This window comes from Pristiophorus japonicus, unplaced genomic scaffold (assembly GCF_044704955.1).
Source record: "Pristiophorus japonicus isolate sPriJap1 unplaced genomic scaffold, sPriJap1.hap1 HAP1_SCAFFOLD_29, whole genome shotgun sequence".
Lineage (NCBI taxonomy): Eukaryota > Metazoa > Chordata > Chondrichthyes > Pristiophoridae > Pristiophorus > Pristiophorus japonicus.
This window is the reverse complement of record NW_027252668.1, coordinates 7,385,930-7,407,255: the sequence shown is the minus strand read 5'-3', so window position 1 is coordinate 7,407,255 and position 21,326 is coordinate 7,385,930. Positions and strand designations below refer to the sequence as shown.

The window sequence follows — 21,326 nt, the reverse complement described above, 5'->3', positions numbered from 1 at the left end:
TCGGGAATGGACAGGTTTGATGGCGTAAAAAGGTTCCCGCAGTCCGAATAAAGGAAGCCCAGTACCAGCGGTCACTGTCTTAGGATAAAGTGTAAACCATTTAGGACCGACACGAGGAGAATCTTCTTCACTCAGATCATTGTGAACCTGTGGAATTCTGTACCACAGAAAGATGTGGAAGCCAGTTGGATAGATATACTCAAAAGAGAGTGAGATATGGCCCTTACGGCTAAAGTGATCAAGGGGCATGGAGAGAAATCAGGAAGGGGAAGGGAAGTTGCATGCTCAGCCATGATCATATTGAATGGTGGTGCTGGCTGGAAGGGACGAATGGCCTACTCCTGCACCTACTTTCTAAGTTTCTATGTTTCTATCTTCAGAATATGAGGTGCTTTGTTGTTCTTCGCCTTTTATTAACAAAAATTAAACACTAATTGCACTATCTTTAAACTTGAATGCGTTCGTAATGTGAGCATTGGTGGTTCAGGGGTAGAATTCTCGCCTGCCACGCGGGAGACCCGGGTTCGATTCCCGGACAATGCAGTGTTTATGGAAGTATTTCACAAAGCGTGTATTTAAAAATTAAACTTCCCAGACTGTTTCAAGAGCGTACACAGAGAGGAGCGGCTGTTAAATGAGCGGGGGCACAGATATCCTTCGGTATAAAGAGCGGGAGCAGTGAGGATCGCTTGTAACGTGAGGGAGTAAAGGATTTGAGTTATTTTTCAAATAACACGAGCAGAGGGAAGCAGCAATTTAAAAAGCGAGACACACAGGAGTGGCTGTTTGCAGCACGGCAGCAGAGATGAGCGGGTGTTGAAAGAGCGGGAGCAAGTCTGGGCGGCAGTTTAATAAGGAGGAGCAGAAAGGAGCGGCGGTACCGTTTCCTCGAGCTGTGGCGATTTTCAATAATTCCATCAATGTAATATCTCCAACTTTGCAAATCACACCAAGCTGGGTTGCAGTGCGAGCTGCTAGGAGGCTGCAGCGGAATTGGACAGATTAGGTGGATGGCAGATGCCATATAATGAAGATAAGTGTGAGTTTATCCACTTTGGTGGCAAAACCTTGAAGGTAGAATGTTATCTGAATGTTGACCCATTTGTAAAAGCGGAGGGGTATTGAGACCTGGGTATTTTGGGACATCAGTCGTTGAAGTCATTCATACATACAGGTACAGCATGCAGTAAAGGAAGCCAAATGTCATGCTGGCCTTCATAGCGAGGAGATTAGGGTATCGGAGCATGGAGACTTGTGCAGCACCTTGCTGAGACCAGACCTTGAGTATTGTGTGCAGTTATGATCATCTAATCTGAGGAAGGACATTCTTGCTTTTGAGGGAGTGTAGCGAATATTCACCAGATTGATTCCAGGGATGGCAGGACAGACATGAAGAAAGACTGGATCGACTAGGCTTATACTCGCTGGAATTTAGAAGAATGAGAGGGGAGCTCATAGAAACATTTAAAATTTGGTCGGGAATGGACAGGTTTGATGGCGTAAAAAGGTTCCCGCAGTCCGAATAAAGGAAGCCCAGTACCAGCGGTCACTGTCTTAGGATAAAGTGTAAACCATTTAGGACCGACACGAGGAGAATCTTCTTCACTCAGATCATTGTGAACCTGTGGAATTCTGTACCACAGAAAGATGTGGAAGCCAGTTGGATAGATATACTCAAAAGAGAGTGAGATATGGCCCTTACGGCTAAAGTGATCAAGGGGCATGGAGAGAAATCAGGAAGGGGAAGGGAAGTTGCATGCTCAGCCATGATCATATTGAATGGTGGTGCTGGCTGGAAGGGACGAATGGCCTACTCCTGCACCTACTTTCTAAGTTTCTATGTTTCTATCTTCAGAATATGAGGTGCTTTGTTGTTCTTCGCCTTTTATTAACAAAAATTAAACACTAATTGCACTATCTTTAAACTTGAATGTGTTCGTAATGTGAGCATTGGTGGTTCAGGGGTAGAATTCTCGCCTGCCACGCGGGAGACCCGGGTTCGATTCCCGGTCAATGCAGTGTTTATGGAAGTATTTCACAAAGCGTGTATTTAAAAATTAAACTTCCCGACTGTTTCAAGAGCGTACACAGAGAGGAGCGGCTGTTAAATGAGCGGGGGCACAGATATCCTTCGGTATAAAGAGCGGGAGCAGTGAGGATCGCTTGTAACGTGAGGGAGTAAAGGATTTGAGTTATTTTTCAAATAGCACGAGCAGAGGGAAGCAGCAATTTAAAAAGCGAGACACACAGGAGTGGCTGTTTGCAGCACGGCAGCAGAGATGAGCGGGTGTTGAAAGAGCGGGAGCAAGTCTGGGCGGCAGTTTAATAAGGAGGAGCAGAAAGGAGCGGCGGTACCGTTTCCTCGAGCTGTGGCGATTTTCAATAATTCCATCAATGTAATATCTCCAACTTTGCAAATCACACCAAGCTGGGTTGCAGTGCGAGCTGCTAGGAGGCTGCAGCGGAATTGGACAGATTAGGTGGATGGCAGATGCCATATAATGAAGATAAGTGTGAGTTTATCCACTTTGGTGGCAAAACCTTGAAGGTAGAATGTTATCTGAATGTTGACCGATTTGTAAAAGCGGAGGGGTATTGAGACCTGGGTATTTTGGGACATCAGTCGTTGAAGTCATTCATACATACAGGTACAGCATGCAGTAAAGGAAGCCAAATGTCATGCTGGCCTTCATAGCGAGGAGATTAGGGTATCGGAGCAGAGAGACTTGTACAGCACCTTGCTGAGACCAGACCTTGAGTATTGTGTGCAGTTATGATCATCTAATCTGAGGAAGGACATTCTTGCTTTTGAGGGAGTGTAGCGAATATTCATCAGATTGATTCCAGGGATGGCAGGACAGACATGAAGAAAGACTGGATCGACTAGGCTTATACTCGCTGGAATTTAGAAGAATGAGAGGGGAGCTCATAGAAACATTTAAAATTTGGTCGGGAATGGACAGGTTTGATGGCGTAAAAAGGTTCCCGCAGTCCGAATAAAGGAAGCCCAGTACCAGCGGTCACTGTCTAAGGATAAAGTGTAAACCATTTAGGACCGACACGAGGAGCATCTTCTTCACTCAGATCATTGTGAACCTGTGGAATTCTGTACCACAGAAAGATGTGGAAGCCAGTTGGATAGATATACTCAAAAGACAGTGAGATATGGCCCTTACGGCTAAAGTGATCAAGGGGCATGGAGAGAAATCAGGAAGGGGAAGTGAAGTTGCATGCTCAGCCATGATCATATTGAATGGTGGTGCTGGCTGGAAGGGACGAATGGCCTACTCCTGCACCTACTTTCTAAGTTTCTATGTTTCTATCTTCAGAATATGAGGTGCTTTGTTGTTCTTCGCCTTTTATTAACAAAAATTAAACACTAATTGCACTATCTTTAAACTTGAATGTGTTCGTAATGTGAGCATTGGTGGTTCAGGGGTAGAATTCTCGCCTGCCACGCGGGAGACCCGGGTTCGATTCCCGGTCAATGCAGTGTTTATGGAAGTATTTCACAAAGCGTGTATTTAAAAATTAAACTTCCCGACTGTTTCAAGAGCGTACACAGAGAGGAGCGGCTGTTAAATGAGCGGGGGCACAGATATCCTTCGGTATAAAGAGCGGGAGCAGTGAGGATCGCTTGTAACGTGAGGGAGTAAAGGATTTGAGTTATTTTTCAAATAACACGAGCAGAGGGAAGCAGCAATTTAAAAAGCGAGACACACAGGAGTGGCTGTTTGCAGCACGGCAGCAGAGATGAGCGGGTGTTGAAAGAGCGGGAGCAAGTCTGGGCGGCAGTTTAATAAGGAGGAGCAGAAAGGAGCGGCGGTACCGTTTCCTCGAGCTGTGGCGATTTTCAATAATTCCATCAATGTAATATCTCCAACTTTGCAAATCACACCAAGCTGGGTTGCAGTGCGAGCTGCTAGGAGGCTGCAGCGGAATTGGACAGATTAGGTGGATGGCAGATGCCATATAATGAAGATAAGTGTGAGTTTATCCACTTTGGTGGCAAAACCTTGAAGGTAGAATGTTATCTGAATGTTGACCGATTTGTAAAAGCGGAGGGGTATTGAGACCTGGGTATTTTGGGACATCAGTCGTTGAAGTCATTCATACATACAGGTACAGCATGCAGTAAAGGAAGCCAAATGTCATGCTGGCCTTCATAGCGAGGAGATTAGGGTATCGGAGCATGGAGACTTGTACAGCACCTTGCTGAGACCAGACCTTGAGTATTGTGTGCAGTTATGATCATCTAATCTGAGGAAGGACATTCTTGCTTTTGAGGGAGTGTAGCGAATATTCACCAGATTGATTCCAGGGATGGCAGGACTGACATGAAGAAAGACTGGATCGACTAGGCTTATACTCGCTGGAATTTAGAAGAATGAGAGGGGAGCTCATAGAAACATTTAAAATTTGGTCGGGAATGGACAGGTTTGATGGCGTAAAAAGGTTCCCGCAGTCCGAATAAAGGAAGCCCAGTACCAGCGGTCACTGTCTTAGGATAAAGTGTAAACCATTTAGGACCGACACGAGGAGAATCTTCTTCACTCAGATCATTGTGAACCTGTGGAATTCTGTACCACAGAAAGATGTGGAAGCCAGTTGGATAGATATACTCAAAAGAGAGTGAGATATGGCCCTTACGGCTAAAGTGATCAAGGGGCATGGAGAGAAATCAGGAAGGGGAAGGGAAGTTGCATGCTCAGCCATGATCATATTGAATGGTGGTGCTGGCTGGAAGGGACGAATGGCCTACTCCTGCACCTACTTTCTAAGTTTCTATGTTTCTATCTTCAGAATATGAGGTGCTTTGTTGTTCTTCGCCTTTTATTAACAAAAATTAAACACTAATTGCACTATCTTTAAACTTGAATGTGTTCGTAATGTGAGCATTGGTGGTTCAGGGGTAGAATTCTCGCCTGCCACGCGGGAGACCCGGGTTCGATTCCCGGACAATGCAGTGTTTATGGAAGTATTTCACAAAGCGTGTATTTAAAAATTAAACTTCCCAGACTGTTTCAAGAGCGTACACAGAGAGGAGCGGCTGTTAAATGAGCGGGGGCACAGATATCCTTCGGTATAAAGAGCGGGAGCAGTGAGGATCGCTTGTAACGTGAGGGAGTAAAGGATTTGAGTTATTTTTCAAATAACACGAGCAGAGGGAAGCAGCAATTTAAAAAGCGAGACACACAGGAGTGGCTGTTTGCAGCACGGCAGCAGAGATGAGCGGGTGTTGAAAGAGCGGGAGCAAGTCTGGGCGGCAGTTTAATAAGGAGGAGCAGAAAGGAGCGGCGGTACCGTTTCCTCGAGCTGTGGCGATTTTCAATAATTCCATCAATGTAATATCTCCAACTTTGCAAATCACACCAAGCTGGGTTGCAGTGCGAGCTGCTAGGAGGCTGCAGCGGAATTGGACAGATTAGGTGGATGGCAGATGCCATATAATGAAGATAAGTGTGAGTTTATCCACTTTGGTGGCAAAACCTTGAAGGTAGAATGTTATCTGAATGTTGACCCATTTGTAAAAGCGGAGGGGTATTGAGACCTGGGTATTTTGGGACATCAGTCGTTGAAGTCATTCATACATACAGGTACAGCATGCAGTAAAGGAAGCCAAATGTCATGCTGGCCTTCATAGCGAGGAGATTAGGGTATCGGAGCATGGAGACTTGTACAGCACCTTGCTGAGACCAGACCTTGAGTATTGTGTGCAGTTATGATCATCTAATCTGAGGAAGGACATTCTTGCTTTTGAGGGAGTGTAGCGAATATTCACCAGATTGATTCCAGGGATGGCAGGACAGACATGAAGAAAGACTGGATCGACTAGGCTTATACTCGCTGGAATTTAGAAGAATGAGAGGGGAGCTCATAGAAACATTTAAAATTTGGTCGGGAATGGACAGGTTTGATGGCGTAAAAAGGTTCCCGCAGTCCGAATAAAGGAAGCCCAGTACCAGCGGTCACTGTCTTAGGATAAAGTGTAAACCATTTAGGACCGACACGAGGAGAATCTTCTTCACTCAGATCATTGTGAACCTGTGGAATTCTGTACCACAGAAAGATGTGGAAGCCAGTTGGATAGATATACTCAAAAGAGAGTGAGATATGGCCCTTACGGCTAAAGTGATCAAGGGGCATGGAGAGAAATCAGGAAGGGGAAGGGAAGTTGCATGCTCAGCCATGATCATATTGAATGGTGGTGCTGGCTGGAAGGGACGAATGGCCTACTCCTGCACCTACTTTCTAAGTTTCTATGTTTCTATCTTCAGAATATGAGGTGCTTTGTTGTTCTTCGCCTTTTATTAACAAAAATTAAACACTAATTGCACTATCTTTAAACTTGAATGTGTTCGTAATGTGAGCATTGGTGGTTCAGGGGTAGAATTCTCGCCTGCCACGCGGGAGACCCGGGTTCGATTCCCGGTCAATGCAGTGTTTATGGAAGTATTTCACAAAGCGTGTATTTAAAAATTAAACTTCCCGACTGTTTCAAGAGCGTACACAGAGAGGAGCGGCTGTTAAATGAGCGGGGGCACAGATATCCTTCGGTATAAAGAGCGGGAGCAGTGAGGATCGCTTGTAACGTGAGGGAGTAAAGGATTTGAGTTATTTTTCAAATAACACGAGCAGAGGGAAGCAGCAATTTAAAAAGCGAGACACACAGGAGTGGCTGTTTGCAGCACGGCAGCAGAGATGAGCGGGTGTTGAAAGAGCGGGAGCAAGTCTGGGCGGCAGTTTAATAAGGAGGAGCAGAAAGGAGCGGCGGTACCGTTTCCTCGAGCTGTGGCGATTTTCAATAATTCCATCAATGTAATATCTCCAACTTTGCAAATCACACCAAGCTGGGTTGCAGTGCGAGCTGCTAGGAGGCTGCAGCGGAATTGGACAGATTAGGTGGATGGCAGATGCCATATAATGAAGATAAGTGTGAGTTTATCCACTTTGGTGGCAAAACCTTGAAGGTAGAATGTTATCTGAATGTTGACCCATTTGTAAAAGCGGAGGGGTATTGAGACCTGGGTATTTTGGGACATCAGTCGTTGAAGTCATTCATACATACAGGTACAGCATGCAGTAAAGGAAGCCAAATGTCATGCTGGCCTTCATAGCGAGGAGATTAGGGTATCGGAGCATGGAGACTTGTACAGCACCTTGCTGAGACCAGACCTTGAGTATTGTGTGCAGTTATGATCATCTAATCTGAGGAAGGACATTCTTGCTTTTGAGGGAGTGTAGCGAATATTCACCAGATTGATTCCAGGGATGGCAGGACAGACATGAAGAAAGACTGGATCGACTAGGCTTATACTCGCTGGAATTTAGAAGAATGAGAGGGGAGCTCATAGAAACATTTAAAATTTGGTCGGGAATGGACAGGTTTGATGGCGTAAAAAGGTTCCCGCAGTCCGAATAAAGGAAGCCCAGTACCAGCGGTCACTGTCTTAGGATAAAGTGTAAACCATTTAGGACCGACACGAGGAGAATCTTCTTCACTCAGATCATTGTGAACCTATGGAATTCTGTACCACAGAAAGATGTGGAAGCCAGTTGGATAGATATACTCAAAAGAGAGTGAGATATGGCCCTTACGGCTAAAGTGATCAAGGGGCATGGAGAGAAATCAGGAAGGGGAAGGGAAGTTGCATGCTCAGCCATGATCATATTGAATGGTGGTGCTGGCTGGAAGGGACGAATGGCCTACTCCTGCACCTACTTTCTAAGTTTCTATGTTTCTATCTTCAGAATATGAGGTGCTTTGTTGTTCTTCGCCTTTTATTAACAAAAATTAAACACTAATTGCACTATCTTTAAACTTGAATGTGTTCGTAATGTGAGCATTGGTGGTTCAGGGGTAGAATTCTCGCCTGCCACGCGGGAGACCCGGGTTCGATTCCCGGTCAATGCAGTGTTTATGGAAGTATTTCACAAAGCGTGTATTTAAAAATTAAACTTCCCGACTGTTTCAAGAGCGTACACAGAGAGGAGCGGCTGTTAAATGAGCGGGGGCACAGATATCCTTCGGTATAAAGAGCGGGAGCAGTGAGGATCGCTTGTAACGTGAGGGAGTAAAGGATTTGAGTTATTTTTCAAATAGCACGAGCAGAGGGAAGCAGCAATTTAAAAAGCGAGACACACAGGAGTGGCTGTTTGCAGCACGGCAGCAGAGATGAGCGGGTGTTGAAAGAGCGGGAGCAAGTCTGGGCGGCAGTTTAATAAGGAGGAGCAGAAAGGAGCGGCGGTACCGTTTCCTCGAGCCGTGGCGATTTTCAATAATTCCATCAATGTAATATCTCCAACTTTGCAAATCACACCAAGCTGGGTTGCAGTGCGAGCTGCTAGGAGGCTGCAGCGGAATTGGACAGATTAGGTGGATGGCAGATGCCATATAATGAAGATAAGTGTGAGTTTATCCACTTTGGTGGCAAAACCTTGAAGGTAGAATGTTATCTGAATGTTGACCGATTTGCAAAAGCGGAGGGGTATTGAGACCTGGGTATTTTGGGACATCAGTCGTTGAAGTCATTCATACATACAGGTACAGCATGCAGTAAAGGAAGCCAAATGTCATGCTGGCCTTCATAGCGAGGAGATTAGGGTATCGGAGCAGAGAGACTTGTACAGCACCTTGCTGAGACCAGACCTTGAGTATTGTGTGCAGTTATGATCATCTAATCTGAGGAAGGACATTCTTGCTTTTGAGGGAGTGTAGCGAATATTCACCAGATTGATTCCAGGGATGGCAGGACAGACATGAAGAAAGACTGGATCGACTAGGCTTATACTCGCTGGAATTTAGAAGAATGAGAGGGGAGCTCATAGAAACATTTAAAATTTGGTCGGGAATGGACAGGTTTGATGGCGTAAAAAGGTTCCCGCAGTCCGAATAAAGGAAGCCCAGTACCAGCGGTCACTGTCTTAGGATAAAGTGTAAACCATTTAGGACCGACACGAGGAGAATCTTCTTCACTCAGATCATTGTGAACCTGTGGAATTCTGTACCACAGAAAGATGTGGAAGCCAGTTGGATAGATATACTCAAAAGAGAGTGAGATATGGCCCTTACGGCTAAAGTGATCAAGGGGCATGGAGAGAAATCAGGAAGGGGAAGGGAAGTTGCATGCTCAGCCATGATCATATTGAATGGTGGTGCTGGCTGGAAGGGACGAATGGCCTACTCCTGCACCTACTTTCTAAGTTTCTATGTTTCTATCTTCAGAATATGAGGTGCTTTGTTGTTCTTCGCCTTTTATTAACAAAAATTAAACACTAATTGCACTATCTTTAAACTTGAATGTGTTCGTAATGTGAGCATTGGTGGTTCAGGGGTAGAATTCTCGCCTGCCACGCGGGAGACCCGGGTTCGATTCCCGGTCAATGCAGTGTTTATGGAAGTATTTCACAAAGCGTGTATTTAAAAATTAAACTTCCCGACTGTTTCAAGAGCGTACACAGAGAGGAGCGGCTGTTAAATGAGCGGGGGCACAGATATCCTTCGGTATAAAGAGCGGGAGCAGTGAGGATCGCTTGTAACGTGAGGGAGTAAAGGATTTGAGTTATTTTTCAAATAACACGAGCAGAGGGAAGCAGCAATTTAAAAAGCGAGACACACAGGAGTGGCTGTTTGCAGCACGGCAGCAGAGATGAGCGGGTGTTGAAAGAGCGGGAGCAAGTCTGGGCGGCAGTTTAATAAGGAGGAGCAGAAAGGAGCGGCGGTACCGTTTCCTCGAGCTGTGGCGATTTTCAATAATTCCATCAATGTAATATCTCCAACTTTGCAAATCACACCAAGCTGGGTTGCAGTGCGAGCTGCTAGGAGGCTGCAGCGGAATTGGACAGATTAGGTGGATGGCAGATGCCATATAATGAAGATAAGTGTGAGTTTATCCACTTTGGTGGCAAAACCTTGAAGGTAGAATGTTATCTGAATGTTGACCCATTTGTAAAAGCGGAGGGGTATTGAGACCTGGGTATTTTGGGACATCAGTCGTTGAAGTCATTCATACATACAGGTACAGCATGCAGTAAAGGAAGCCAAATGTCATGCTGGCCTTCATAGCGAGGAGATTAGGGTATCGGAGCATGGAGACTTGTACAGCACCTTGCTGAGACCAGACCTTGAGTATTGTGTGCAGTTATGATCATCTAATCTGAGGAAGGACATTCTTGCTTTTGAGGGAGTGTAGCGAATATTCACCAGATTGATTCCAGGGATGGCAGGACAGACATGAAGAAAGACTGGATCGACTAGGCTTATACTCGCTGGAATTTAGAAGAATGAGAGGGGAGCTCATAGAAACATTTAAAATTTGGTCGGGAATGGACAGGTTTGATGGCGTAAAAAGGTTCCCGCAGTCCGAATAAAGGAAGCCCAGTACCAGCGGTCACTGTCTTAGGATAAAGTGTAAACCATTTAGGACCGACACGAGGAGAATCTTCTTCACTCAGATCATTGTGAACCTATGGAATTCTGTACCACAGAAAGATGTGGAAGCCAGTTGGATAGATATACTCAAAAGAGAGTGAGATATGGCCCTTACGGCTAAAGTGATCAAGGGGCATGGAGAGAAATCAGGAAGGGGAAGGGAAGTTGCATGCTCAGCCATGATCATATTGAATGGTGGTGCTGGCTGGAAGGGACGAATGGCCTACTCCTGCACCTACTTTCTAAGTTTCTATGTTTCTATCTTCAGAATATGAGGTGCTTTGTTGTTCTTCGCCTTTTATTAACAAAAATTAAACACTAATTGCACTATCTTTAAACTTGAATGTGTTCGTAATGTGAGCATTGGTGGTTCAGGGGTAGAATTCTCGCCTGCCACGCGGGAGACCCGGGTTCGATTCCCGGTCAATGCAGTGTTTATGGAAGTATTTCACAAAGCGTGTATTTAAAAATTAAACTTCCCGACTGTTTCAAGAGCGTACACAGAGAGGAGCGGCTGTTAAATGAGCGGGGGCACAGATATCCTTCGGTATAAAGAGCGGGAGCAGTGAGGATCGCTTGTAACGTGAGGGAGTAAAGGATTTGAGTTATTTTTCAAATAGCACGAGCAGAGGGAAGCAGCAATTTAAAAAGCGAGACACACAGGAGTGGCTGTTTGCAGCACGGCAGCAGAGATGAGCGGGTGTTGAAAGAGCGGGAGCAAGTCTGGGCGGCAGTTTAATAAGGAGGAGCAGAAAGGAGCGGCGGTACCGTTTCCTCGAGCCGTGGCGATTTTCAATAATTCCATCAATGTAATATCTCCAACTTTGCAAATCACACCAAGCTGGGTTGCAGTGCGAGCTGCTAGGAGGCTGCAGCGGAATTGGACAGATTAGGTGGATGGCAGATGCCATATAATGAAGATAAGTGTGAGTTTATCCACTTTGGTGGCAAAACCTTGAAGGTAGAATGTTATCTGAATGTTGACCGATTTGCAAAAGCGGAGGGGTATTGAGACCTGGGTATTTTGGGACATCAGTCGTTGAAGTCATTCATACATACAGGTACAGCATGCAGTAAAGGAAGCCAAATGTCATGCTGGCCTTCATAGCGAGGAGATTAGGGTATCGGAGCAGAGAGACTTGTACAGCACCTTGCTGAGACCAGACCTTGAGTATTGTGTGCAGTTATGATCATCTAATCTGAGGAAGGACATTCTTGCTTTTGAGGGAGTGTAGCGAATATTCATCAGATTGATTCCAGGGATGGCAGGACAGACATGAAGAAAGACTGGATCGACTAGGCTTATACTCGCTGGAATTTAGAAGAATGAGAGGGGAGCTCATAGAAACATTTAAAATTTGGTCGGGAATGGACAGGTTTGATGGCGTAAAAAGGTTCCCGCAGTCCGAATAAAGGAAGCCCAGTACCAGCGGTCACTGTCTAAGGATAAAGTGTAAACCATTTAGGACCGACACGAGGAGCATCTTCTTCACTCAGATCATTGTGAACCTGTGGAATTCTGTACCACAGAAAGATGTGGAAGCCAGTTGGATAGATATACTCAAAAGAGAGTGAGATATGGCCCTTACGGCTAAAGTGATCAAGGGGCATGGAGAGAAATCAGGAAGGGGAAGGGAAGTTGCATGCTCAGCCATGATCATATTGAATGGTGGTGCTGGCTGGAAGGGACGAATGGCCTACTCCTGCACCTACTTTCTAAGTTTCTATGTTTCTATCTTCAGAATATGAGGTGCTTTGTTGTTCTTCGCCTTTTATTAACAAAAATTAAACACTAATTGCACTATCTTTAAACTTGAATGTGTTCGTAATGTGAGCATTGGTGGTTCAGGGGTAGAATTCTCGCCTGCCACGCGGGAGACCCGGGTTCGAGTCCCGGACAATGCAGTGTTTATGGAAGTATTTCACAAAGCGTGTATTTAAAAATTAAACTTCCCAGACTGTTTCAAGAGCGTACACAGAGAGGAGCGGCTGTTAAATGAGCGGGGGCACAGATATCCTTCGGTATAAAGAGCGGGAGCAGTGAGGATCGCTTGTAACGTGAGGGAGTAAAGGATTTGAGTTATTTTTCAAATAACACGAGCAGAGGGAAGCAGCAATTTAAAAAGCGAGACACACAGGAGTGGCTGTTTGCAGCACGGCAGCAGAGATGAGCGGGTGTTGAAAGAGCGGGAGCAAGTCTGGGCGGCAGTTTAATAAGGAGGAGCAGAAAGGAGCGGCGGTACCGTTTCCTCGAGCTGTGGCGATTTTCAATAATTCCATCAATGTAATATCTCCAACTTTGCAAATCACACCAAGCTGGGTTGCAGTGCGAGCTGCTAGGAGGCTGCAGCGGAATTGGACAGATTAGGTGGATGGCAGATGCCATATAATGAAGATAAGTGTGAGTTTATCCACTTTGGTGGCAAAACCTTGAAGGTAGAATGTTATCTGAATGTTGACCCATTTGTAAAAGCGGAGGGGTATTGAGACCTGGGTATTTTGGGACATCAGTCGTTGAAGTCATTCATACATACAGGTACAGCATGCAGTAAAGGAAGCCAAATGTCATGCTGGCCTTCATAGCGAGGAGATTAGGGTATCGGAGCATGGAGACTTGTACAGCACCTTGCTGAGACCAGACCTTGAGTATTGTGTGCAGTTATGATCATCTAATCTGAGGAAGGACATTCTTGCTTTTGAGGGAGTGTAGCGAATATTCACCAGATTGATTCCAGGGATGGCAGGACAGACATGAAGAAAGACTGGATCGACTAGGCTTATACTCGCTGGAATTTAGAAGAATGAGAGGGGAGCTCATAGAAACATTTAAAATTTGGTCGGGAATGGACAGGTTTGATGGCGTAAAAAGGTTCCCGCAGTCCGAATAAAGGAAGCCCAGTACCAGCGGTCACTGTCTTAGGATAAAGTGTAAACCATTTAGGACCGACACGAGGAGAATCTTCTTCACTCAGATCATTGTGAACCTGTGGAATTCTGTACCACAGAAAGATGTGGAAGCCAGTTGGATAGATATACTCAAAAGAGAGTGAGATATGGCCCTTACGGCTAAAGTGATCAAGGGGCATGGAGAGAAATCAGGAAGGGGAAGGGAAGTTGCATGCTCAGCCATGATCATATTGAATGGTGGTGCTGGCTGGAAGGGACGAATGGCCTACTCCTGCACCTACTTTCTAAGTTTCTATGTTTCTATCTTCAGAATATGAGGTGCTTTGTTGTTCTTCGCCTTTTATTAACAAAAATTAAACACTAATTGCACTATCTTTAAACTTGAATGTGTTCGTAATGTGAGCATTGGTGGTTCAGGGGTAGAATTCTCGCCTGCCACGCGGGAGACCCGGGTTCGATTCCCGGACAATGCAGTGTTTATGGAAGTATTTCACAAAGCGTGTATTTAAAAATTAAACTTCCCAGACTGTTTCAAGAGCGTACACAGAGAGGAGCGGCTGTTAAATGAGCGGGGGCACAGATATCCTTCGGTATAAAGAGCGGGAGCAGTGAGGATCGCTTGTAACGTGAGGGAGTAAAGGATTTGAGTTATTTTTCAAATAACACGAGCAGAGGGAAGCAGCAATTTAAAAAGCGAGACACACAGGAGTGGCTGTTTGCAGCACGGCAGCAGAGATGAGCGGGTGTTGAAAGAGCGGGAGCAAGTCTGGGCGGCAGTTTAATAAGGAGGAGCAGAAAGGAGCGGCGGTACCGTTTCCTCGAGCTGTGGCGATTTTCAATAATTCCATCAATGTAATATCTCCAACTTTGCAAATCACACCAAGCTGGGTTGCAGTGCGAGCTGCTAGGAGGCTGCAGCGGAATTGGACAGATTAGGTGGATGGCAGATGCCATATAATGAAGATAAGTGTGAGTTTATCCACTTTGGTGGCAAAACCTTGAAGGTAGAATGTTATCTGAATGTTGACCCATTTGTAAAAGCGGAGGGGTATTGAGACCTGGGTATTTTGGGACATCAGTCGTTGAAGTCATTCATACATACAGGTACAGCATGCAGTAAAGGAAGCCAAATGTCATGCTGGCCTTCATAGCGAGGAGATTAGGGTATCGGAGCATGGAGACTTGTACAGCACCTTGCTGAGACCAGACCTTGAGTATTGTGTGCAGTTATGATCATCTAATCTGAGGAAGGACATTCTTGCTTTTGAGGGAGTGTAGCGAATATTCACCAGATTGATTCCAGGGATGGCAGGACAGACATGAAGAAAGACTGGATCGACTAGGCTTATACTCGCTGGAATTTAGAAGAATGAGAGGGGAGCTCATAGAAACATTTAAAATTTGGTCGGGAATGGACAGGTTTGATGGCGTAAAAAGGTTCCCGCAGTCCGAATAAAGGAAGCCCAGTACCAGCGGTCACTGTCTTAGGATAAAGTGTAAACCATTTAGGACCGACACGAGGAGAATCTTCTTCACTCAGATCATTGTGAACCTGTGGAATTCTGTACCACAGAAAGATGTGGAAGCCAGTTGGATAGATATACTCAAAAGAGAGTGAGATATGGCCCTTACGGCTAAAGTGATCAAGGGGCATGGAGAGAAATCAGGAAGGGGAAGGGAAGTTGCATGCTCAGCCATGATCATATTGAATGGTGGTGCTGGCTGGAAGGGACGAATGGCCTACTCCTGCACCTACTTTCTAAGTTTCTATGTTTCTATCTTCAGAATATGAGGTGCTTTGTTGTTCTTCGCCTTTTATTAACAAAAATTAAACACTAATTGCACTATCTTTAAACTTGAATGTGTTCGTAATGTGAGCATTGGTGGTTCAGGGGTAGAATTCTCGCCTGCCACGCGGGAGACCCGGGTTCGATTCCCGGTCAATGCAGTGTTTATGGAAGTATTTCACAAAGCGTGTATTTAAAAATTAAACTTCCCGACTGTTTCAAGAGCGTACACAGAGAGGAGCGGCTGTTAAATGAGCGGGGGCACAGATATCCTTCGGTATAAAGAGCGGGAGCAGTGAGGATCGCTTGTAACGTGAGGGAGTAAAGGATTTGAGTTATTTTTCAAATAGCACGAGCAGAGGGAAGCAGCAATTTAAAAAGCGAGACACACAGGAGTGGCTGTTTGCAGCACGGCAGCAGAGATGAGCGGGTGTTGAAAGAGCGGGAGCAAGTCTGGGCGGCAGTTTAATAAGGAGGAGCAGAAAGGAGCGGCGGTACCGTTTCCTCGAGCTGTGGCGATTTTCAATAATTCCATCAATGTAATATCTCCAACTTTGCAAATCACACCAAGCTGGGTTGCAGTGCGAGCTGCTAGGAGGCTGCAGCGGAATTGGACAGATTAGGTGGATGGCAGATGCCATATAATGAAGATAAGTGTGAGTTTATCCACTTTGGTGGCAAAACCTTGAAGGTAGAATGTTATCTGAATGTTGACCGATTTGTAAAAGCGGAGGGGTATTGAGACCTGGGTATTTTGGGACATCAGTCGTTGAAGTCATTCATACATACAGGTACAGCATGCAGTAAAGGAAGCCAAATGTCATGCTGGCCTTCATAGCGAGGAGATTAGGGTATCGGAGCAGAGAGACTTGTACAGCACCTTGCTGAGACCAGACCTTGAGTATTGTGTGCAGTTATGATCATCTAATCTGAGGAAGGACATTCTTGCTTTTGAGGGAGTGTAGCGAATATTCATCAGATTGATTCCAGGGATGGCAGGACAGACATGAAGAAAGACTGGATCGACTAGGCTTATACTCGCTGGAATTTAGAAGAATGAGAGGGGAGCTCATAGAAACATTTAAAATTTGGTCGGGAATGGACAGGTTTGATGGCGTAAAAAGGTTCCCGCAGTCCGAATAAAGGAAGCCCAGTACCAGCGGTCACTGTCTAAGGATAAAGTGTAAACCATTTAGGACCGACACGAGGAGCATCTTCTTCACTCAGATCATTGTGAACCTGTGGAATTCTGTACCACAGAAAGATGTGGAAGCCAGTTGGATAGATATACTCAAAAGACAGTGAGATATGGCCCTTACGGCTAAAGTGATCAAGGGGCATGGAGAGAAATCAGGAAGGGGAAGTGAAGTTGCATGCTCAGCCATGATCATATTGAATGGTGGTGCTGGCTGGAAGGGACGAATGGCCTACTCCTGCACCTACTTTCTAAGTTTCTATGTTTCTATCTTCAGAATATGAGGTGCTTTGTTGTTCTTCGCCTTTTATTAACAAAAATTAAACACTAATTGCACTATCTTTAAACTTGAATGTGTTCGTAATGTGAGCATTGGTGGTTCAGGGGTAGAATTCTCGCCTGCCACGCGGGAGACCCGGGTTCGATTCCCGGTCAATGCAGTGTTTATGGAAGTATTTCACAAAGCGTGTATTTAAAAATTAAACTTCCCGACTGTTTCAAGAGCGTACACAGAGAGGAGCGGCTGTTAAATGAGCGGGGGCACAGATATCCTTCGGTATAAAGAGCGGGAGCAGTGAGGATCGCTTGTAACGTGAGGGAGTAAAGGATTTGAGTTATTTTTCAAATAACACGAGCAGAGGGAAGCAGCAATTTAAAAAGCGAGACACACAGGAGTGGCTGTTTGCAGCACGGCAGCAGAGATGAGCGGGTGTTGAAAGAGCGGGAGCAAGTCTGGGCGGCAGTTTAATAAGGAGGAGCAGAAAGGAGCGGCGGTACCGTTTCCTCGAGCTGTGGCGATTTTCAATAATTCCATCAATGTAATATCTCCAACTTTGCAAATCACACCAAGCTGGGTTGCAGTGCGAGCTGCTAGGAGGCTGCAGCGGAATTGGACAGATTAGGTGGATGGCAGATGCCATATAATGAAGATAAGTGTGAGTTTATCCACTTTGGTGGCAAAACCTTGAAGGTAGAATGTTATCTGAATGTTGACCGATTTGTAAAAGCGGAGGGGTATTGAGACCTGGGTATTTTGGGACATCAGTCGTTGAAGTCATTCATACATACAGGTACAGCATGCAGTAAAGGAAGCCAAATGTCATGCTGGCCTTCATAGCGAGGAGATTAGGGTATCGGAGCATGGAGACTTGTACAGCACCTTGCTGAGACCAGACCTTGAGTATTGTGTGCAGTTATGATCATCTAATCTGAGGAAGGACATTCTTGCTTTTGAGGGAGTGTAGCGAATATTCACCAGATTGATTCCAGGGATGGCAGGACTGACATGAAGAAAGACTGGATCGACTAGGCTTATACTCGCTGGAATTTAGAAGAATGAGAGGGGAGCTCATAGAAACATTTAAAATTTGGTCGGGAATGGACAGGTTTGATGGCGTAAAAAGGTTCCCGCAGTCCGAATAAAGGAAGCCCAGTACCAGCGGTCACTGTCTTAGGATAAAGTGTAAACCATTTAGGACCGACACGAGGAGAATCTTCTTCACTCAGATCATTGTGAACCTGTGGAATTCTGTACCACAGAAAGATGTGGAAGCCAGTTGGATAGATATACTCAAAAGAGAGTGAGATATGGCCCTTACGGCTAAAGTGATCAAGGGGCATGGAGAGAAATCAGGAAGGGGAAGGGAAGTTGCATGCTCAGCCATGATCATATTGAATGGTGGTGCTGGCTGGAAGGGACGAATGGCCTACTCCTGCACCTACTTTCTAAGTTTCTATGTTTCTATCTTCAGAATATGAGGTGCTTTGTTGTTCTTCGCCTTTTATTAACAAAAATTAAACACTAATTGCACTATCTTTAAACTTGAATGTGTTCGTAATGTGAGCATTGGTGGTTCAGGGGTAGAATTCTCGCCTGCCACGCGGGAGACCCGGGTTCGATTCCCGGACAATGCAGTGTTTATGGAAGTATTTCACAAAGCGTGTATTTAAAAATTAAACTTCCCAGACTGTTTCAAGAGCGTACACAGAGAGGAGCGGCTGTTAAATGAGCGGGGGCACAGATATCCTTCGGTATAAAGAGCGGGAGCAGTGAGGATCGCTTGTAACGTGAGGGAGTAAAGGATTTGAGTTATTTTTCAAATAACACGAGCAGAGGGAAGCAGCAATTTAAAAAGCGAGACACACAGGAGTGGCTGTTTGCAGCACGGCAGCAGAGATGAGCGGGTGTTGAAAGAGCGGGAGCAAGTCTGGGCGGCAGTTTAATAAGGAGGAGCAGAAAGGAGCGGCGGTACCGTTTCCTCGAGCTGTGGCGATTTTCAATAATTCCATCAATGTAATATCTCCAACTTTGCAAATCACACCAAGCTGGGTTGCAGTGCGAGCTGCTAGGAGGCTGCAGCGGAATTGGACAGATTAGGTGGATGGCAGATGCCATATAATGAAGATAAGTGTGAGTTTATCCACTTTGGTGGCAAAACCTTGAAGGTAGAATGTTATCTGAATGTTGACCCATTTGTAAAAGCGGAGGGGTATTGAGACCTGGGTATTTTGGGACATCAGTCGTTGAAGTCATTCATACATACAGGTACAGCATGCAGTAAAGGAAGCCAAATGTCATGCTGGCCTTCATAGCGAGGAGATTAGGGTATCGGAGCATGGAGACTTGTACAGCACCTTGCTGAGACCAGACCTTGAGTATTGTGTGCAGTTATGATCATCTAATCTGAGGAAGGACATTCTTGCTTTTGAGGGAGTGTAGCGAATATTCACCAGATTGATTCCAGGGATGGCAGGACAGACATGAAGAAAGACTGGATCGACTAGGCTTATACTCGCTGGAATTTAGAAGAATGAGAGGGGAGCTCATAGAAACATTTAAAATTTGGTCGGGAATGGACAGGTTTGATGGCGTAAAAAGGTTCCCACAGTCCGAATAAAGGAAGCCCAGTACCAGCGGTCACTGTCTTAGGATAAAGTGTAAACCATTTAGGACCGACACGAGGAGAATCTTCTTCACTCAGATCATTGTGAACCTGTGGAATTCTGTACCACAGAAAGATGTGGAAGCCAGTTGGATAGATATACTCAAAAGAGAGTGAGATATGGCCCTTACGGCTAAAGTGATCAAGGGGCATGGAGAGAAATCAGGAAGGGGAAGGGAAGTTGCATGCTCAGCCATGATCATATTGAATGGTGGTGCTGGCTGGAAGGGACGAATGGCCTACTCCTGCACCTACTTTCTAAGTTTCTATGTTTCTATCTTCAGAATATGAGGTGCTTTGTTGTTCTTCGCCTTTTATTAACAAAAATTAAACACTAATTGCACTATCTTTAAACTTGAATGTGTTCGTAATGTGAGCATTGGTGGTTCAGGGGTAGAATTCTCGCCTGCCACGCGGGAGACCCGGGTTCGATTCCCGGTCAATGCAGTGTTTATGGAAGTATTTCACAAAGCGTGTATTTAAAAATTAAACTTCCCGACTGTTTCAAGAGCGTACACAGAGAGGAGCGGCTGTTAAATGAGCGGGGGCACAGATATCCTTCGGTATAAAGAGCGGGAGCAGTGAGGATCGCTTGTAACGTGAGGGAGTAAAGGATTTGAGTTATTTTTCAAATAACACGAGCAGAGGGAAGCAGCAATTTAAAAAGCGAGACACACAGGAGTGGCTGTTTGCAGCACGGCAGCAGAGATGAGCGGGTGTTGAAAGAGCGGGAGCAAGTCTGGGCGGCAGTTTAATAAGGAGGAGCAGAAAGGAGCGGCGGTACCGTTTCCTCGAGCTGTGGCGATTTTCAATAATTCCATCAATGTAATATCTCCAACTTTGCAAATCACACCAAGCTGGGTTGCAGTGCGAGCTGCTAGGAGGCTGCAGCGGAATTGGACAGATTAGGTGGATGGCAGATGCCATATAATGAAGATAAGTGTGAGTTTATCCACTTTGGTGGCAAAACCTTGAAGGTAGAATGTTATCTGAATGTTGACCGATTTGTAAAAGCGGAGGGGTATTGAGACCTGGGTATTTTGGGACATCAATCGTTGAAGTCATTCATACATACAGGTACAGCATGCAGTAAAGGAAGCCAAATGTCATGCTGGCCTTCATAGCGAGGAGATTAGGGTATCGGAGCATGGAGACTTGTACAGCACCTTGCTGAGACCAGACCTTGAGTATTGTGTGCAGTTATGATCATCTAATCTGAGGAAGGACATTCTTGCTTTTGAGGGAGTGTAGCGAATATTCACCAGATTGATTCCAGGGATGGCAGGACTGACATGAAGAAAGACTGGATCGACTAGGCTTATACTCGCTGGAATTTAGAAGAATGAGAGGGGAGCTCATAGAAACATTTAAAATTTGGTCGGGAATGGACAGGTTTGATGGCGTAAAAAGGTTCCCGCAGTCCGAATAAAGGAAGCCCAGTACCAGCGGTCACTGTCTTAGGATAAAGTGTAAACCATTTAGGACCGACACGAGGAGAATCTTCTTCACTCAGATCATTGTGAACCTGTGGAATTCTGTACCACAGAAAGATGTGGAAGCCAGTTGGATAGATATACTCAAAAGAGAGTGAGATATGGCCCTTACGGCTAAAGTGATCAAGGGGCATGGAGAGAAATCAGGAAGGGGAAGGGAAGTTGCATGCTCAGCCATGATCATATTGAATGGTGGTGCTGGCTGGAAGGGACGAATGGCCTACTCCTGCACCTACTTTCTAAGTTTCTATGTTTCTATCTTCAGAATATGAGGTGCTTTGTTGTTCTTCGCCTTTTATTAACAAAAATTAAACACTAATTGCACTATCTTTAAACTTGAATGTGTTCGTAATGTGAGCATTGGTGGTTCAGGGGTAGAATTCTCGCCTGCCACGCGGGAGACCCGGGTTCGATTCCCGGACAATGCAGTGTTTATGGAAGTATTTCACAAAGCGTGTATTTAAAAATTAAACTTCCCAGACTGTTTCAAGAGCGTACACAGAGAGGAGCGGCTGTTAAATGAGCGGGGGCACAGATATCCTTCGGTATAAAGAGCGGGAGCAGTGAGGA

At 45.4% G+C, this 21,326-nt stretch overlaps 1 protein-coding gene and 15 non-coding genes across 16 annotated transcripts in view; 15 read left to right on the top strand and 1 right to left on the bottom strand.

The window, feature by feature from the left end:
• The window catches only part of LOC139248232 (zinc finger protein 84-like), a 1,036,220-nt gene that overhangs the window by 779,839 nt on the left and 235,055 nt on the right, over positions 1–21,326 (bottom strand). The gene's annotated exons all lie outside the window — the stretch shown is intronic.
• trnag-gcc (transfer RNA glycine (anticodon GCC)) lies at positions 473–543 on the top strand. Its single transcript has one exon. It is a non-coding gene; the product is annotated as a tRNA-Gly (tRNA).
• On the top strand, positions 1,948–2,018 carry trnag-gcc (transfer RNA glycine (anticodon GCC)). The gene has a single exon. It is a non-coding gene; the product is annotated as a tRNA-Gly (tRNA).
• trnag-gcc (transfer RNA glycine (anticodon GCC)) lies at positions 3,422–3,492 on the top strand. Its single transcript has one exon. It is a non-coding gene; the product is annotated as a tRNA-Gly (tRNA).
• Positions 4,896–4,966, top strand: trnag-gcc (transfer RNA glycine (anticodon GCC)). The gene has a single exon. It is a non-coding gene; the product is annotated as a tRNA-Gly (tRNA).
• trnag-gcc (transfer RNA glycine (anticodon GCC)) lies at positions 6,371–6,441 on the top strand. The gene has a single exon. It is a non-coding gene; the product is annotated as a tRNA-Gly (tRNA).
• On the top strand, positions 7,845–7,915 carry trnag-gcc (transfer RNA glycine (anticodon GCC)). Its single transcript has one exon. It is a non-coding gene; the product is annotated as a tRNA-Gly (tRNA).
• Positions 9,319–9,389, top strand: trnag-gcc (transfer RNA glycine (anticodon GCC)). The gene has a single exon. It is a non-coding gene; the product is annotated as a tRNA-Gly (tRNA).
• On the top strand, positions 10,793–10,863 carry trnag-gcc (transfer RNA glycine (anticodon GCC)). The gene has a single exon. It is a non-coding gene; the product is annotated as a tRNA-Gly (tRNA).
• Positions 12,267–12,337, top strand: trnag-gcc (transfer RNA glycine (anticodon GCC)). The gene has a single exon. It is a non-coding gene; the product is annotated as a tRNA-Gly (tRNA).
• On the top strand, positions 13,742–13,812 carry trnag-gcc (transfer RNA glycine (anticodon GCC)). Its single transcript has one exon. It is a non-coding gene; the product is annotated as a tRNA-Gly (tRNA).
• On the top strand, positions 15,217–15,287 carry trnag-gcc (transfer RNA glycine (anticodon GCC)). The gene has a single exon. It is a non-coding gene; the product is annotated as a tRNA-Gly (tRNA).
• trnag-gcc (transfer RNA glycine (anticodon GCC)) lies at positions 16,691–16,761 on the top strand. Its single transcript has one exon. It is a non-coding gene; the product is annotated as a tRNA-Gly (tRNA).
• On the top strand, positions 18,165–18,235 carry trnag-gcc (transfer RNA glycine (anticodon GCC)). Its single transcript has one exon. It is a non-coding gene; the product is annotated as a tRNA-Gly (tRNA).
• trnag-gcc (transfer RNA glycine (anticodon GCC)) lies at positions 19,640–19,710 on the top strand. The gene has a single exon. It is a non-coding gene; the product is annotated as a tRNA-Gly (tRNA).
• Positions 21,114–21,184, top strand: trnag-gcc (transfer RNA glycine (anticodon GCC)). The gene has a single exon. It is a non-coding gene; the product is annotated as a tRNA-Gly (tRNA).